The sequence below is a fragment of the Anoplolepis gracilipes genome, chromosome 6 (genome assembly GCF_047496725.1).
Source record: "Anoplolepis gracilipes chromosome 6, ASM4749672v1, whole genome shotgun sequence".
NCBI classification, from domain to species: Eukaryota; Metazoa; Arthropoda; class Insecta; order Hymenoptera; family Formicidae; genus Anoplolepis; species Anoplolepis gracilipes.
The window spans coordinates 1,677,353-1,697,661 of record NC_132975.1 but is presented as its reverse complement, the minus strand read 5'-3'; the positions used below and the strand labels follow the sequence as shown (position 1 = coordinate 1,697,661).

The 20,309-nt window shown below is 37.8% G+C and overlaps 1 protein-coding gene and 1 pseudogene across 1 annotated transcript in view; one reads left to right on the top strand and one right to left on the bottom strand.

Moving 5' to 3' along the window:
* LOC140666873 (uncharacterized) overlaps window positions 1-20,309 on the bottom strand; it is a 49,303-nt gene that overhangs the window by 12,047 nt on the left and 16,947 nt on the right. The window lies entirely within an intron of this gene.
* On the top strand, window positions 9,168-10,070 carry LOC140667305 (uncharacterized; annotated as a pseudogene).

The window sequence follows — 20,309 nt, the reverse complement described above, 5'->3', positions numbered from 1 at the left end:
GAATTTCTTCGGCTGCATTTTCATCGATTTCTCCAGAATTCGAATGGTAAGTTTTTATTTTTACTTTTATCAGGTTTAAAATTATAAAATATGTTATTTAAATCAAACAATTTTTAGACTCAACGCGCCCGATCGCGATCGCGAGAGTCGAAGGAAATCGTCACCCTCGAATAAACGAAGATCGAACCGGTAGATTAAGTTTACGCAGGAGACGTCAAGCAGACACGTCGCCAGAGGCGGGACCTTCACGTAAGTTTTAACACATATTTTATAGCGTTGATGAAAAACAAAATATTATTTTTCAAATTTTAAAATACCGTACATTTCAGGACGGGCTCGCATAATGTTAACTCCAGAACCTCCTGTTATCGATTTAACGGAGGGGGAAGAGAATGACACAGAGGGACCGCTTTCCGGAGAAGTTAGCTCGATTGACGAAGTGGTCATATTCTCCCAGATTGCAAGTAAGTAAAAAATATTACATCGAATAAAAATAATAGCGCGAAAGATTTTTTAAACAAGAGAAATAATACAATATTTTTGAAGAAGAAGAAGAAGAAGAAGAAGAAGAAGAAGAGGAGGAAGAGGAAGAGGAAGAGGAAGAGGAAGAGGAAGAGAAAGAGGAAGAGGAAGAGGAAGAGGAAGAGGAAGAGGAAGAGGAAGAAGAGGAAGAAGAGGAAGAAGAGGAAGAAGAAGAAGAAGAAGAAGAAGAAGAAGAAGAAGAAGAAGAAGAAGAAGAAGAATGACGTGTCAATGATAGAAGAAGGTAATAATAAACATTTAAAATAAAATAAAAAATATATAATTTTATATATTAATAAAAAATTATTACTCAAATAAACAAAAAACTTTAATTGAATATTACTTAATATTTAATATCCAAAAATAAATATTTTGTTAAAATAATATTCATCTTATTTTTATTTCATTATTTATATTTCTGTATCTATATGTTACATTTAAATATATGCCTATAGATAAAGAAGCAAAAAAAAATTAAAACAAAAACCTTTTTGCAACATGTTTGTTCATTATTTTTTTTTTTTAGTTTTTTTAAAATAATCATATTTTAATTGCAATGTTTTAAACAGTAGTTTAAAACTGTTTAAAATAAAAGTGTTTAAAACAGTGTCCATTGTTTTAAATAAGTTTTAATGAAATAGTTTTAAACACATTGTTTAAAACATGCCAACCCTGGTATAGAGGGACGCGAAATTAGTTTTCGTATCCGACCCGTACCCGAGGGAGCTAATGTACATAACTGGCTAGAAAACGCGTTTCGGGAACTTCACACGTACGTAATGCGTTCGTGAGTACCAGGTGATTACGTCGGGATGACTTTTGATTCCGGAAATTTTACGCGTGGATCCGCAGGTATATCGTTCCGACCTTTTCGCGACTTGACTTACGAGAATATTTGGAATCTTGTAAGTTCGTTAGCGCAAAGTTGCAACGGTCATGATATAGCTCTAGCGTTTAATATCCGCGTTTCTAAAGTTACTCCTCCTCAGGGACGCGGACGTAACACACTTTCGCGGGATATTATTGTTAAGCGTTCGATTTTAACGATTTCCAATTCGGACAATTTATGTCTCCCTCGTGCGCTTGTATCCGCTCAAATTTTTAACGAGCGTGGAAATTTGCGCACGGGAGAGTTACATGAAAAATGGAACGCAGTGAGACGACAAAACTCTGTGTTACAACGCGACTTAGCGTTGCAACTTACGAGGAATGCAGGTGTCACGATTCCTGAGGAAGGAAGCGGAATTCCCGAAATCGAACGCTTTCAACAATATCTCGCCGGGGATAATATTGCTATAGTGATATATAATATCGTTACTTTTGGTCGAGGCGGTAAACCGTTGTACAACGGGGTTGAATTCTTAGCCTCTCTACAGAGAGAGACAAGTACGTGCTTAAATATATTATTTCATCCGGACATAAAGTATTTCGACGTAATTTTAAATTTAAAGGCCGCCGCGGGTGGGCGAGGATTTGCGTTCCGTGTAATTTATGTTATTGCTCCGATAAGGGGGAGCATCGATGCTCTAACAAATGTCCGCGATGTAACGCGATGCCGCCGTGCGATCAAACAGATACGCTACATATTAGGTGATGTGGACGGGGATTTTTTAATCGTGAGTGCTTGGAGCGTCACCGTGCGCGGAAATCATACGATGGAAAATCGCAAAAAAGCGTTTGCGAAATTGTACGATTTTGTAATGATTACGGCCGGTTAATTCAAAGAAATAAACAACACGAATGCGACATGGCTTATTGCGCCGTGTGTCATTCTTTACAATCGCTGAACCACCTTTGTTATATGTTACCTATTCGGCGCGGCGATAATTCCAATCCTTATTGTGCAGAATTTATCGAAGAGAATGGGGAGCAACAACAGAGGAACGGCGGCGAAAATAATTGTATATCCGCACGTAAAAAAAGCCGCGTAGCATTCGTGTTTTACGACTTTGAGACGAGGCAAGACAAAACGCTCCAAGGTACCACGAATGTAAAAATTCACATGCCTACGCTTTGCGTCGCTCATCAAATTTGCGAGTCATGCGCGGAAATAAATGAAACCTCGGTGCGATGTTGTTGATGCGGGATTCGGGAATATATATTTCATCGTAATCCCGTACAGGAATTTGTAGATTTTGTAACGCGTCCGACAAAATATTTTAAACAAATAATTTGTATCGCACATAACGCTAAATCATTTGATGCTCAATTTATTTTATATCATATCGTGGAAAACCGTATCTCGTTAGAGCCGCGAGTAATTTTAAACGGAACGAAAATAGTTGTATTAACGGTGGGACGTACAAAATTTATCGATAGTGTTAATTATATGCCGATGTGTTTATCCGAATTATCCAAGGCTTTCGGTCTGACGGATATTTCGAATAAAGGTATTTTTCCTCACTTATTTAATACTCTCGATAATCAATCTTATGTCGGTCCACTGCCCGATGTACAATATTATTCACCTGATTCCATGCAGGTGAAAGAACGCGAAAAATTTTTGGCATGGCACTCAGAGATGACGCGTGCGAACTACGTGTTTGATTTTCAACGCGAAATATTGGATTACTGCCGTAATGACGTAGATATTCTTAGACAAGCGTGCATGGCTTTTAGAAAGATCTTTTTACAGCGCGGGGATGTGTGTCCATTCGAGGAATGTACAACTATTGCTTCTACGTGCATGAGAGTATTCAGAAAAAACTTTTTGCGCGAAAGAGAAATAGGTGTTATTCCTGCGGGTGGTTACAGACGTGTAAATATTCAGTCGCGCAAAGCTCTACAGTGGTTAGTGTGGAAGGAGCGTGAGCTCGGTCATCGCATTATCCACGCAGGGCGAAGCAGGGAATATCGTTTATGATATTCCCCGATGGCACGCTTGTCGATGAGTACTACGTAGTCTGTGGAAAACGGAGTAACGTAATATTACGTGTTACAGTTTCACGGATGTTTCTGGCATGGTCCGAGATGTTTTCGAGTCAATCGCGATAAACCGCTTTCGTCAGATCATACCGATACAAACGATTTACGTTATGAGCATACTGTCGCAACGACATCGCGTCTTCGAACACGGGGATACAGGGTGATAGAGAAATGGGAGTGCGACTTTGATCACGATATAAATGAAAATGTTGAGATGCGTGAATATTTACAACATCATCAAATGTTAGACAACGAATCGCTCGATCCTCGACACTCCTTCTACGGAGGGCGCACGGAAAATATTGTGACGCGCTACGAGATTACGGGAATGGAGAAGATATGATACGTTGATGTATGTTCACTGTACCCGTATGTGTTGAAAACCGGTGCTTTTCCGATCGGGCATCCAACGGTATACGTAGGCGAGGAATGCGCGGAATTAATCGGAATATCGCCGGGATATAATTTCAACTCGGTCGAAGGAATCGTTCGTTGCAGAGTACTCCCTCCCCGCAATCTTTTTCAGCCTGTATTACCCTATCGCGTGCAGGGTAAATTATTATTCGCGTTGTGTCATGCTTGTTGCGAAACATTTTCTCAATCCGCGTACGTTCATGAACCATTCCGAAACGCGAATTCGAAGGTACATGGATATCGTGCGAATTAAAGAAAGCTATTGAGAAAGGTTATTTTGTGACAGAGGTTAGTGAGATTTGGCAGTATAATGTCACTCGTTATAATCACACCACGCGCCAGGGAGGTCTATTCGCCGGATATATAAACACATTTTTACAATTAAAGCAGGAGGCTAGTGGTTGGCCGAGCGAATGCACGGATGACGATGCTAAAGAGCGATATCTTCGTGAGTACGAGGAAACAAAAGGTATTGCTCTTGAGAAAAATAACATCGTACACAACCCCGGTTTACGTTCGGTCGTGAAACTAGCGTTAAATTCTTTTTGGGGAAAATTTGATCAACGCAAAAACTTGCCACATACTGACATCGTTAAAACGCAGCAGAAATTAATGAGCCTACTCACTAGCCCGCAACACGAAATAACCAATATATTGCCCGTAAACGACGAGGTAATATATGTTTCGTCACGAATGCGACAAGAAGCAATCGTACCATCGCCTCTTACTAATGTAGTAATAGCAGCTTACACAACGGCACAAGCAAGATTAAAATTATACGGTTATTTAGAAAAATTAGAAAGCCGCGTTTTGTATTATGATACCGATTCATATATATACGTAAGTACCGGCGATCCTCCGAGGAATACGAACCGCGTACAGATAATTTTTTAGGCGATATGACGGATGAACTCGCAAATTACGGCGAAGGTAGCTATATAGAGTCGTTCGTATCCGGTGGACCGAAATTTTACGCGTATGTGGTTCGTACACCCGATGGACTCACTCGCGAAGTTTGTAAAGTAAAGGGTATAACTCTGAATTTTGAAAACTCACGCTTAGTTAATTTTATTAGCATTAAAGAATAATTATTACAAAGAGAAAGAGAGGAACAGGCAGAGGAACAAGTAGAAGAAACAACCCCTGAATCGAGGATAAATCTTCGGTTTAAAGCCATTCGGCGCACAGTGTTTCATGATATAATTACGCGTGATGAAACAAAAAGATGTGCGCCTGTGCTATTAAAACGAAGATTTATAAAAACAAAACGATATTCTCTACCGCACGGGTATTTAGAAACTTGATAGATATTAGCATACTTTCCTGTTCACTCCTCTAACTTTGCGTGTAAAAATATAGAATTGCGCACGTTTTCCGCCCACCCTGCGTAAAATATAAATATTGTCAAAATGTAAAGTTTTGTAAAATAAAATTTTAGTTTTAAATATAGCTGTAATTTTTTTTATAATAAAATGTAAATCTTAGTTTAGTTGAAAAATGTAAATATAGCTAATAAGAAAAATGCTATGTAAATGCATATATAAAAATAAAAAATTCATTTTTAATAAAAATACTGCTCGTATTTCCTCCCAACTTTTTATATTTTTTAGTTTTATTAATTTAGTTTTTAAGTGGTATATTTTTTATTTAGTAAAACAATAATTTTTTTAAAAATAGCGCGTACGCTCAATCCCTTGTTATCGCGAGCATATATATGCTGGTGAGAGCATTGTTACTAAAATTACAGCTTATCACCGCGTCATTACGCTCACCGAGATATTCGCTAGCACGTGACCGCCGCGGGTGGAGGGCCCCGAAGCGTTGATAAGCTTATTCCTCTGCATTCCAACGTTTAACATTAAAAATTTATCCCGCATGCGCATTTTTAACAAGCTTATTATTATTTGTAAGGGTGACGCTGAACTTATTTCATTTATGAATTTGTGTGTAAATGCGCAATTGCTCATTTTGCAAAATGGATGTACGCTGGAAACATCCTTGGACATCGATCGTCTGCGGTCCTACGGGATGCGGAAAAACGATTTTCGTGGAAACTTTCCTTCGAAGTTTATCAATCATGTCCGATGTACGATTCAAGAGAATTTTATTTTATTACGCCGAGTGGCAAGATGCGTATCAGCGCTTACAACACGCTGTGAGTGAAAGAGAAGTAGAAGAGAAAAGCGCGCGAAGAAGCGGATACTTTAGCGGTAATAATACTTTGAGAAACGCGAAAAAAAATATAATCGAATTTCGAGAGGGATTGCCGCGCCCGGAAGATTATTCCAACGATCCGCTTTCTCTGAAATTGGTAATAATCGACGATCTTATGAGAGAATCATCATCGTGCGATGCTATCGTGGATCTGTTTACGAAAGGAAGCCATCATAAGAATCTCAGTGTTATTCTTATCTCGCAAAATCTGTTCCATCAGGGGCGTGGACAGTGTAACATATCTCTCAACGCGAATTATATAGTTGTTTTCAAAAATCCGCGTGATCGTGCCCAAATTCGTCATTTAGCACGTCAAATATATCCCGACGACCCAAAGTTTATGGAAGAAGCATACTACGACGCAACCTCGAGACCACATGGGTATTTATTGCTTGATTTGAAACAATCGACTCCAGACGAATATCGATTTCGGGCGTGTATCTTTCCCGACGATTCGCTGCATTACGTCTACGTACCTCGTAGATCGAGCAATAGAGGAGGTATATAAAAGGAAGGTGATTACATACGCATCTTGCCAGTCGCGCTATTACATCGTAATGGTAAAAGAGAATAAATATCCTTCGTCACTGACGTCACGGAATTCGTCGGACGGAGCAGTAAAAACTGCTAGACGATCAATCGGCGAGCAAAACGCATGTCTTTTGAAAACTTTGTGCTATCTGAAAAAAATCAAAGAGTGTCTTTCTTACGTACTGCAGATAATAAACTAATAAAGTGCATACAAGAGTGCGCTTATAATACGCTCAAAGGAAACGTACCGCTTGGAAGTAACGAAAAAAGACAATTAGCCAAGCATAAAACCTACGACGCGTCGCGACAAAACGAGGTAATTGGAGAGGCAGAAGAAAGCTATGGTAGAACGGGGAGGATTCTTACCCTATCTTATTGCTCTTTTACTCGAAGTTATATTATCACGGATTATCGGGAAATGAAAAATTATACAACTTTTTATATCAGTTTTTTTTCAGAATAAAAAGTAAAGCATTAACGATTACGATATTTGAATAATGGAAAGAGCTAAAAAAATGGTTTTAATTTCTACGGAAAATCTCGAGAGAATGCAGCGCATGCAACATCAACATCATCCGGAAATAGCACCCAGCGCATCATCGTCGAATAATTCGATAAAAAAAAATCTGGAAAATGTTAACGAAAATAATAATACGGTGCAGACGCCTGGAACTACTTTATCGTGACTCGATACTGAGATGTGCCGCATTCTTAATCCCGCGACTCCCCGCGACGAGGGGAAAAGATGGAAAATGTATAAGGAAGTACTTCAACGTTATCTTCACTTTGTTCGAGCTGCGAGAAAACGTTTACGCAAAGATAATGGCGAGGTAGATGAAAAGCAGAACAAAGACATGAAAGATTTGTATGATGACAATAACAATGAACTTTTGGAAACGCAAACTTTAATTAGCAGTGACGGTAACATTAGCGGTAGTAATGCTAGTAGCAGTTTCGGGAAAAAACGCGCTCAATCGGTGGAAATGATAAAACAAATAGTCGTCTCCGTGCCGAAATCTTATCGCGACAAAGCACGCGCTCTATTGAAATATTTGGTAGACACCCCGGAGTCTAAGATTAGCTGGGATAGACGCGGAGTTGTGACTATAGACGGTATAGTCGTAACGGGATCGAATATCTCGGATCTCATAAATGACGCAATACGGGAAAGAAAAACCGTAAAAGCAATCGGAAGAATTCAGTTTGCTCGATTACTGCATATAAACACGCCTTCCAATCTCATAGGTAATCGCGATTTGTTACGAGTTCATCGTATTAAAAATCCGTTACTTCGCGGGAACTCCACTCCGAAGAAAACTCTGCGCTCAAAATCATACACTCGTAAATTAAACGAGTCCGACGCAGACACGATATTTGTATCCGCCGGCGAAGACAGCGCCGATGAAACATTAACACACGATAATGAAGATTCTCCGTCGAAAGGGAAAAAACGTTTACTCGATTGGATGAGACTCTAATGTCGGAATTCGAAAAACTGTATTACGACCCCTCGCACTACGCAGGATATTCCGCGGTGGACAATTTAACGCGAGCCGTTAAACCGAATTTTAGTCGCCACAATGTTCTCGACTGGCTTAAATCGCAAGACGCGTACACGCTGCATCGACCGGTACGACGAAAATTTCCGCGTTTACATTATAACGTGACAAATATCGACAATTTGTGGGAAGCTGATTTGATTGATCTCCGTAATCTCAAGAGCTATAATGACGGTTATTCCTATTTACTCGTAGTAATCGATGTGCTTAGTAAATTTGCATGGGTTGAACCTTTACGTGACAAAACAGGTATCTGTGTAATACGAGCTTTTGAGCGTATATTCTCGAGAAACAATGGTCGTCTACCGGTTTGCCTACAGACCGACAAAGGTAAAGAATTTATCGCGCGTCCTGTACAAAAATTCTTAAAAGAAAAAGACATTCGCTTTCGCGTAACTCACAATCCTGATATTAAAGCAGCTATAGTGGAGCGTTTTAATAGAACACTCAAGGAACGTATGTGGCGTTATTTTACGCATAAAAATACACGACGTTACATAAATGTTTTGCAGGATATCGTTCACGCTTATAATCACACGCGTCATTCCAGTATCAAAATGCAACCTGCGGTCGTTACGCGGGAAAATGCCCGCATCGCGCGCGAAAATATAACTCTTCGTTGGAAAAACGAGAAATGCAAAAAACAAAAGGCTAAATATCGCGTTGGCGAACTCGTGCGGATCAGTAGAGCAAAAGTCACCTTCGAGAAAGGATACGAGGTGAAGTGGAGTGAGGAGATATTTCGAATTCATCGGGTTCTTGATTGGCGAAAACCGCGAGTGTACGAACTAAGTGACTTAGCCGGCGAGGTCATAGACGGTATTTTTTACGAGCAAGAATTAGCCCGAGTTGAGAAAAATTTACAGGAGGAAGAATTTATCGTCGATCGCGTGATAAAGAGCAGAGGACATGGTGATAATAAACAGCTGTTAGTTAGCTGGCGTGGTTATCCTAGCAAGTTCGATAGTTGGATTCCCGCTTCAAGTTTAACAAATCTTTGAGATGAGGGAGGACCAATTTCTACTGGTTCTTCCGAGCAATAGCAGTATGCGTTATTTTCCAGACAATACTACCTCGTCATTTATTACGGAATTGCCTCAATCGATACAGTTACACGGCGAATGGAAAGTCGCGCTCAGCGAAATTTAATTTCCCACTTTTTTTCATATACAACACGGTAAGAATATACTTACATTCGCCGATGTTGACATTCGAGGTAACGAGGAAAAAGATTTTGTGATAATTTCGAGGGAAGACGAAATATGGGCTGGCATTTATAAAAATATCGACGAACTTCTCGACGCGATTAATATGTAAAGGAGTCAGTTCGCATTTTCGTCTGAATCGACGGGGGTTATCCGCCGGTAGTATAGAGTTTTACCTCAAGTGTGATGAAAATAAATGTAAACTAAATCATTATGTAAACTTTTCCGATAAACTTCTACGAATACTCGGTTTAGGGGATGCACTTTATAATGCTCCTAAGTGGAAAGGACGATACTATACTATGCTTACGATGTATAATCCTGATTAAAAAAAAAATCTACATCAATTTTTGTTAAACTCGGTTTTGAAAAGGGACACTTTGGATTCTTTAGTTACGAACCCTGTAGTTTGGCTCGCGGTATTCCCGATAAACTATTCGTTTATTGTGATATTTGCGAACCTTACATAACAGGTGATGTGCAGTCTCCTCTTCTCCGAATAGTGTCGGTCGAGGGGCATGGTCGCGATTACGAGTACGGAACGAATCAAGTGAAACATTTCTCTTCTCTGCACTATATCCCGTTACGACGAACAAATTTCAGTAGGGTTGAAATCGATATAAGAGATCAGTTCGGAAAAAAAATAGCATTCGAATCCGGAACATCGACTGTGACGTTACACTTTAGGCGAACCCGTTAGTATTGCGAACGTTGGTGTCATAGGGAAAAAGATAAAAATTAAGTTCTCAAATGCAACATAACAGACTACTACGAGTATTACAATTTACAAAGCGGCAGAGGTGGTGGAATTCCGAGAGTTTTCGTCGGCGCACTTTATCAACGCGGTCATGGAATCGGAAGTTTTCTAGGAGGATTATTTAGACGTATACTACTTTATCTAAGTAGAGGAGCGCGTGCAGTAGGGAAAGAAGCTTTACAAGCAGGTGTTAATATAATCGATGATATTGAAAATAATATACCGCTAAAGGTGTCGGCCGAAAACCGTTTTAAAAAATCGCGCGACAATCTCAAGAGAAAAGCTAAAGAAAAAATAAGTAGTCTGATGAAAGGCTCGGGATATAAGACAGATGCGAAAATGCACGCAGCTCAGTTTCCTTTCGCTGGGCTTAACGCGCGTATCGTTAAATCCGCGGTAACGTCGTCACGTAAACGTCGGCGATCAAATAAGAAAAGATTACCAAAAAAAACCAAAGGGCGAAATAAAACATTAAAAAGTAAGGGGAGAAAGAAAAATCGCAAGTCAAAGAAAAGACTTAACTCCTCCACGAAACGTCGTAAAACTTCTAGAAAGCGCACCGTATCCGACATATTTTCTTAAACGATACCACTCTAAACACAGTAGACAACGAAAATATCGGTAAAAGATATTGATAAAAATTTACGGTAAATAATCGTCTTTTCTTCATACGCATTCGAGCGAGTGTTTAAAAAGTGAACTCGATCTTTTTTCTTTACCACCCACGCAGACTAGCATCGAAAGTTCACAATGGATCTATTACAAACCCGTCAGCTCGCTCTCGGACGACTCGCCGATAGAATTCGTCATCCCAGGCCATGGAGAAGAATATTTAGATCTCACACATACCATGCTGAGTCTTCGAGTGCGCGTGGAAACCAACGACGACCTCGCGCCGCGAACGGGAGGTACCACCGCCGCCACAGAGGTCAAAGTAGGGCCCGTAAATCATTTACTCCACTCCATCTTCAATCAGATCGACGTGTATTTCAATCAAAAGCTCGTGTTGCCTCCGAACAACGCTTACGCGTACCGCGCGTACATCGAGGCGTTGTTAAATTACTCTTCACCCGCAAAAACTACCCATCTAACCTCGAGTCTGTGGGACGCGGATACACCCGGATACATGGACGATCTATTGGAATCAAAAGGCAACGCCGTGCTCGTAAGACGAGCTCGATACATTCACGGAGAACGAGCGCTAGATCTTATAGGACATCTTCATTGCGACGTTTTCAATCAAGACAAATTTTTAATTAACGGAGTAGAAGTACGCTTACGACTCGTACGCTCGAAAGATTTATTTTGTCTCATGGAAAGTAACAGTTTATCGAAAATTCATATATTGGATGCCAGCTTACTTCTGAGAAGAGCGAAAATAAGCGCCGGGGTTTTACTCGCACACGCTAGAATGTTGAATAAAGTTACTGCCAAGTATCCACTTACGAGAGTCGAGGTTAAAACTTTTACGATTCATAGCGGGGTAATGGCGAAATCAATAGCTAATGCAATATTAGGTTAACTACCGAAATAATAGTCGGCTTTGTCAATAATAAAGCATTTAATGGTGATAGAAAATTAAATCCGTTTAATTTTAAAAATTGAGGTATAAATTTCTTCTCGATGGTATGCAAATTCCTAGTAGGCCGTTACAGCTGGTTTTCTCGGTTGAAGAACCGCTTTATGTTGAAGCTTATCAAACGCTTTTTTCGGGGACAGGTATCCATTTTTTGAATGAAGGAAATTCTATAAGCAGAGAGGATTATTTCAAGGGATATACGTTATTTGCTTTTGACCTTACACCCGATTTGTCCGCTAATTGTGCCGGCCATTGGAATCTTGTGAAACATGGGAGTTTGCGATTAGAAGTGCGATTCGAGAGAACTCTCGCCGAGACCGTTAACTGTATTGTTTACGCCGAGTTCGATAATGTGATAGAAATCGACGCGTCGCATCAAGTCATCGTCGATTTTTCCGGCTAGTTTATCTATGCACGATTTATGCCTCGTAGTGTAATACTCGGTTAAAAATTCCCCCTTCACTTTGAAATAAAATATCGATATCGCCGTGTTTTCCAAAAACGTGTATTGTAACAAAAGAAGATTTAGTTTCATTCGAGACGTGAACACGAGCGTTTCGTGAAGAGGTTATACTTTGTCATTGCAAGCACATAAATTTTCACAATATAGACATAATCATCGACATACAAGGCTTCCGTGATGTCAACGATAAATTTATCCCAAAGGAAGTCGCCATTGTCTCTATTGACGTCCCAATCGTCGGCCATTGGATTATGATGCCTCCACATCCATTTGGAGAATTATCCGCAAAAGCAAGACGAGAAAACAATTGGCTCTCGCAAAACTATCACGATATCGAGTGGTTCGACGGTGAAACTAATCTGAAATATTTTATTTCACATTTGCGCGAAATTACAAGACGTGTGCGTTACATTTACGTTAAAGGCAACGAAAAGGCAAGCTACTTGCGGAATATACTTTCCAGAGATATAAATAATTTGGAAGATATCTCTCCGCCATTTAAAAACCTATTGTCAAAAGAAGAAGACGGACGATATTGCTCTCACCACGGATTTTGGAATTTTGGAATCTTCCGATGCGCATTACACAATGCTTATAAACTAAAATGCTGGATAGTCACACAAAATAATCGTGATATTGACGTTACGTTTAGTACTCAAGTTAGTTGTAGTACTGAGAAAGATTGTGAAATATACTCCGAGAACGCGGACGACGAAATCGCCGAGGAAATCGAAAGCAAAGATTATGTTTTTTGTGACATGAATGAAATAATTAAATCGAGTAATGAAATAGAGAAACAAAACCTGCAAAAAATCGAACATCTAATTGAAAAAGAAGAAGAAGAGGGATTCGTGAAATTGACGAAATCAAAAACGTTGCTGGATGAAAACAAGTTCAAAATTACTAACATTTCTACGCAAACCGACATTGAAAACCCGAAAACCGATATTGATAAAATCGCATTATCAAAAGAGGTAAAAACCAACGGTATTCAAATAATACCGTACATTCGTTCGCCTTTGTTGGAAAAAAATGAACCCTCGCGAAATTTTGCAAGCACTCCACCATCTCGATGCCAGACATGTGGGAGTGTATTCTGCCGACAGAGTTCCGAGGGTGTGGACGAGGTCGACGGCCATCGTTGCTCACACCGACAACCATACTCGACCTGGAGAACATTGGGTCGCTTTCTTCCTCGATAAATACGGTACAGGCACTTACTTCGATAGCTACGGATTACCCCCTTTGTATTCCAGATTTTTACTCCGACTGCGACGAAATTCCACCATCCACCATTGGAACATCCAGCAATTACAAGGAATTTTTTCTCAAACTTGCGGGCAATACTGCTGCGTATTTTTATATTATATGTGTAGTGGTTACGATCTTAATCAATTTCTTACTCTTTTTACCGAAGATTGCGAACGTAACGATCGCTTGATTGTACGATTATTTAATAAAATTTTATTTCACGAAAAACGTAGTAAACATACCGACATGTAATGTTTAAACATGTAAACCTTTGTGTAATAAAATATAAAAAAATACATTGTACTATTACTTAATAAAAATTAATTATTACTTTAATTATATGTAATAAGAATATTGATTTTTGTAATAAAAATCTGCATCAATAAATGTGAGCAATTTTATTTTTAATCATCTATTTCATTCACCCACTCCTCTTTCCCATTTTATATATAAGTAGTTCCGTTACTTTTATTGTTGAAAGAGGATGTTCCGCAACTTCTTTCAACAATAGGCGCTCATCGTAATATAAGACACCGATAATACTATTTCTTTCGTTGTGTCATACCATCGCGTTTGACAGAACCTGCACGTTCCTGTGTTATTATCTTTTTTTTCATTTTCACAGGCATGACGTTATACATGGTCAACTACCATGTGACGTCATTTATTATGACGGGCCATACCTGCCCCACGTGCAGAACGCCAAAGCGCTTTTCCGTTCTACCACCGTCACCGTAACCGATATCGCCCCAAGAGCCATACCTGCCCCATTACGTAACATAAATACCTTATCTAACCTTTACTCTAGTAAGTTCTTATTTAGCTCAGCACACCAGAACCAGGATCAGCAATACGAAGGACCCAGGTTCAAGTCCCGAGAAAACCAGAAAATTTTTCCAAAAAATAAATTTTTCTTACCTGAGCGTGAACCCTTCCCCCTCCAACCACCACTTTTTTTTCCTGTCAGTCCTGGTGGTGGTGGGGGAAAACACCAGACACCCCCCGCGGTGCCCGCGGGCGCGGTGGTGGGGGTTTGTTTTGATGGGTCATACCTGCCCCATTACTACTGAAATATTACAACCAGCTCACGAATAAATCGCCTCTGGGATAATTTTTTAACCAGTGCGCTTTGCAAACCGCATCTGGCATAAAATATTGCAACCAGATTACGACTAAATTGCCTCTGGAATAATTTTTTAACCAGTGCGCACATGCAAACCGCATCTGGCATAAAATGCAACCAGCTCACGAATAAATTGCCTCTGGGATTATTTTTTAACTAATGCGCACATGCAAACCACATTTTAATAATAGACTTTATATATACTACTTATATGTTTTATTTAGGAATTGTTTTAAAGATATAATTGAAAAAAAATGTAAAACAATTTTCATAATACTAATGTTTTAATGGACTTTATGGAAGTCAAATTACGAAATATTATCGTTTTCAAATGATACAAGTCATCACTCAGAAAGTGTGATTAATGACGTTAAAAATCCGTCTTGTGTTAATAGAAATATTTGGATTTTTAGATCAATGGACAATTTCAAGAACATTATAACATTATTTTATTATTTTGATAATTTGATTATTAGAGAATAAAGTATGTGCTTTATAAAAGTGAAAGTGTCAAATGGGACATTGTAACTTTCTCTATATATATTATATTATTTAAATAATATTATATATTATTATAGTTTATATATATATTATATATGTATATATGTATATATTATTTATATATAATTTATGAATCAAAATTCATATTTGATAAAAAATATAAATTTATTGGAAAATAAGATCGCTCTTTGAGTAATGAAATCTTTCATTCGAAAACGATATGCCATAACATATTTGGATAACAATATAATATAATAAATAACATATGATATAACAACATTAAAACAATCCTTTTTATATAAATGAAAATATTAACCTTTTCATCCAGCCTTCCTTGAAAAAAACTCTATGTTGACAGAGAGACAAATATTTCCAATCGTGCTGTTGACCCATAAATAACTAACACTACACAAATAAATTCACTATACAAAACTACACTAAACGATATTAGAGCGTGCATCAGTAATGCCAAATCAGATGCATGGCTCACTCTCCGTATGACGCACACACAAGCGCGAGTCGCGTATATGTGGCGCCGCGCACGTGACAAGCTCCCATGTAAACGGCTCGCGCTTGTGTGTGTGCCATACGGGCCGTGAGCCGGTTCGGTATCACCGGCGTGCATGTATATTACTCTACGCATGAAATAGACAAGGATAGTACTATTGTCCTTCCTTGTCACAGAAAAAGATTATAGCTCTGATTATCGCGACACCAGTCAATCTGCTGGTGCACTAATCTACTGCTCTTTTTTATCCAATTATCTTCGATTTTCATATGATAATATGCACAAAAGTGTTTTAAAACGAAATTATTTTTACTAGACCTCAAAATCATTTCGAAAAGTTTACATATATTCTTTCATGCATTTCCAAGCGGAAATCTATCTTATTTTGTACGTGCAAATTGCAAAACTTTTATATTAAACAAATATATGTATGACTTGACGCTAGCAGTCGATAATTTAAAACTGTAATTTTTTTTCTCATTTTTAACTGAAAATTGAACACAACCCGGTTCGTTATTATATGTACTCTAATCATGGAGAAGCATTTTTCATTCTGTGCAACCAATTTAATAATTTCGTTTAAAAACTAAACAATCGTTTTGATCGGTAAGGTTTGTACGGTACGGTATCCTCTTAATCTATAAATTCGCAAACTAAATGATATCGTAGTTACTAATCTCATAGTTCTACTATGACCTTCAAGGTTGGAAAGCCCGGAGACTCAACTTGAATTTTTATATAAAGAAATGAAAGTTTGGCGACTTGATCTCAATCCCCGTTGAATCCTGGAAGGATGGAATGTCGGATTTTTTTATAAAATAATTTTAATGCAATGGAAGTAAGTCACCAAACTGTACAGGTAGATAATATCCCTACTTACAATATTAGATTGTTCCGCAAAAAATATTTCTCCTAGCGTGACCGTTTAGTTCAAGATTCTCTCGATTACTGTCAACCGTATGGTAAAGAAGGCTCGTTTATATACAAAATAATGACTTTGAAATTTTTGGGAATTTATTTATTAAGTCATGATATAGTGTTGATAGATTTTCTATATCCATCTGTAAGTTTAAACCATTCCTTTGTCTTTTAATAAAAATCATTTCGGATGTCAATTTTTTAATATAGAAGGGGTCTTCATCTAAAATCTCGACGTTATTCCATTTAAAATCATGGTTGTATAAAAATCTGTAATTCGTAATGACAGATTGTTTATTAGTATTTCTTTTAATTTGTGACTTATGTTCCGAGATCCTTGTTTTTAGCATTCTCAACGTTTGACGCATGTATGCTGCATCACAATCGGAACAGCTGATTTTGTATACGACATAAGTTTTTTTATTATTCGGTATGCTATCCTTCTGTCCTTTAATCAACCTATTGAGTTTATTTAAACTAATGAAAGACAATCTTACATTTAGATTTTTTGTAATATTCTTAAATTGTTCAGTAAGATTAGGTAAGAATGGTACAGTAAAATACGAGGACTGATTTTTGAAAGTCGTATTTTTGTTGAACTCCCGTTTCTCAATCAAATATTTTACACGTTGATTAATGACATTGAAAATCAAATTGAGAGAATAAAAATTTTCTAAGAGGATTTTGATAATGAGATCGAAGTTTTTTGTGTGAAATTTTGGATGTGATAATGAGAAAGCTCTGTACCAGTTTAATGATCGTACCCTTGTTTTGACATTGAGGGTGTTGTGAGTTAAAATTAAGTCCCCGAATAATATCTCTCCGAAAATGTTGATTCATGAAACCAGTCAAAAATTAAAAAGTTTTTTTTCAGCTATAAGCGTTACGTCTAAAAAATTAATAGTTCTATCATGTTCTAACTCTAAAGTGAATTGTAATCTGTCATGAAATGAGTTAAATGTAGAGAGGGTTAAATCAACAACATCGGAGGGAACCGCCATTAAAATGTCATCAACGTATCTGATGTAAAACGGAGGAGTAAACCGTAACGTGCGTGCGCAATGCTTTCTCTTCAAGGTCTTGTAAGACAATGTCCGCTATGATTGGAGATAAGGGAAAACCCATCGGGGTACCAAATGTCCTACAATAAATAATATTATTAAAAGTGAAAAAGGTTGAATGTAGGACTAATTTAACTCCGTTTAGAAATTCTGTTTCAGTCAAATCACAATTATCCCGCACGAAAGTCCATCTATTCGCAACACTATCTAAAGCGAGGTCTGTAGGGATGTTAGTGAATAAGGAGACCACATCTAGAGAGATCAATTTCATGTTGTCATCAATATAAATGTTTGATAAATAGTTGACTAGATCAAAACTATTGTTAATGTGACTCAATGCCCTCGGAAAACTTTTGCTCATAATTTTTTGTAAAAACAAAGTGAGATGGTAAAGAGGACTGTTAATGGAAGATACTATGAGTCTATATGAAGTGTTCGGTTTATGGATCTTAGGTAAACCATACGCACTTGGTAAAATATTGTCTGTAAATAAAAGATCCTTATACGTGGCATTGGAAATGTATCCATGATTCTTCCATCTTGATAATAAATCTTTTAAATTCGAAATTAATTTCTTTATAGGATCTTTTTTAATAATTAACTAAGTGTCTTCGTCTGTGAGTAAGTTTTCTCTACCTTATTTATGTATTCTGTCAAGAGCCACGGTGACATTGTCCTTATCTGCTCGTGTTAGAATGATATCTTTATTATTATCGAAAAATCTTTTGGTGTTAAAGAATACACTGGCCAACCATTCATTATGTTGTGATTTTGGAAAGGAATATGTGGGGATGTTCTTAGATCTATCTCTAATTAGCATTTTGGTTTCTACTGGAAGTTTCTTCAAATTGTTTTCTAAGTTCTTTATGAATTCTACGGTTACGGAAGACTTATTATTAAATAACCGAAGGCTGAAAAAACTAATGTCGTATACAAAATCAGCTGTTCCGATTGTGATGCAACATACGTGGGTCAAACATCGAGAATGCTAAAAACAAGGATCTCGGAACATACTTCTCAAATTAAAAGAAATACTAATAAACAATCTGTCATTACGAATCACAGACTTTTATACAACCATGATTTTAAATGGAATAAGGTCGAGATTTTAGATGAAGACCCCTTTTATATTAAAAAATTGACATCCGAAATGATTTTTATTAAAAGACAAAGAAATGGTTTAAACTTACAGACAGACACAGAAAATCTGCCAACACTATATCATGACTTAATAAATAAGCTCCCAAAAATTTCAAAGTCATTATTTTGTATATAAACGAGCCTTCTTTACCATACGGTTGACAGTAATCGAGAGAACCTTGAACTAAACGGTCACGCTAGGAGAAATATTTTTTGCGGAACAATCTAATATTGTAAGTAGGGATATTATCTACCTGTACAGTTTGATGACTTGCTTCCATTGCATTAAAATTATTTTATAAAAAAACCCGACATTCCATTCTTCCAGGATTCAACGGGGATTGAGATCAAGTCGCCAAGCTTTCATTTCTTTATATAAAAATTCAAGTTGAGTCTCCGGGCTTTCCAACCTTGGAGGTCATAGAAGAACTACGAGATCAGTAACTACGATATCATTTATCTTGCGAATTTATAGATTAAGTCCGCGTGAAGTTCGATCGGGAACGTTATAAAGTATTTATGTACAGTATTATATAAGAGTATTACAGTTTTTTACTAAGATTGCGCTGAAGAAGGCTCAAAGCAGGAGCCCGAAACGTTCGTTTGTTTTATCTTTAATTATTTGCAGTTCATTTACCAATCTTTAATCTTTAAGTCATCGATCATTGTATAATTATTGAATATACTGAATTATAGAATTTATATGTTTATTGACTCTTTGTTATATTATATGTTTTCGATTTACATCTCGTTCTCTATAGCCTATGACGATATTATTCTTAATATACAAGGTGGGCCATTTTAAACAATTTTCTCGTAAACTAAACGAAATATCGAAAAATGGTTCAGACATTTGTTGCATGGTTTCGAAGGGGCTATAAGATGGTGCCATTGGTTTGACCTTGGATAATCATTTGAAGGTCACCTCAATTTTTTTAAATGGCACCCCCTATTTTTATTACATATTCTTGTAGCTGACTTTAAGAGCTTTCCAAAATGCTATAACCAAATGTTTTTTATTGCGTACTTTTCGAGTTATAAAGCTCGAAAGTTGTAACATTTTGATAAAAATACAAAATATCTCGTAAAATATTCACTTTCCGATAGTCTTATTTTACATGCTCCGACCAATCAAGGCAAGACACGGACACGGTCCAGCCAGTCAAGGCAAGATCCGGACACGATCCAACCAGTCAAGGCAAGATACGAACACCATCCAGCCAGTTAAGACAAGATCCGGACACGATCCAACCAGTTAAGGCAAGTACAGACACGATCCAGTCAGTTAAGGCAAGATACGGAGGCGATCCAGTCAGTCAAGGCAAGATCCGGACACGATCCAACCAGTCAAGGCAAGATTGTTGATGATCCAGCCAACTAAGGCAAGATCGTTGATGGTTCTGATGGATCTTACCTTAGTTGACAGAACCATCAACGATCTTGCTTTGGTTGGCTGGATGGTGTTCGTATCTTGCCTTGACTGGTTGGATCGTGTCCGGATCTTGCCTTGACTGGCTGGATCATGCTCGGATCTTGCCTTGATTGGTCAGAGCATGTAAAATAAGACTATCAGAAAGTGAATATTTTACGAGATATTTTGTATTTTTATCAAAATGTTACAACTTTCGAGCTTTATAA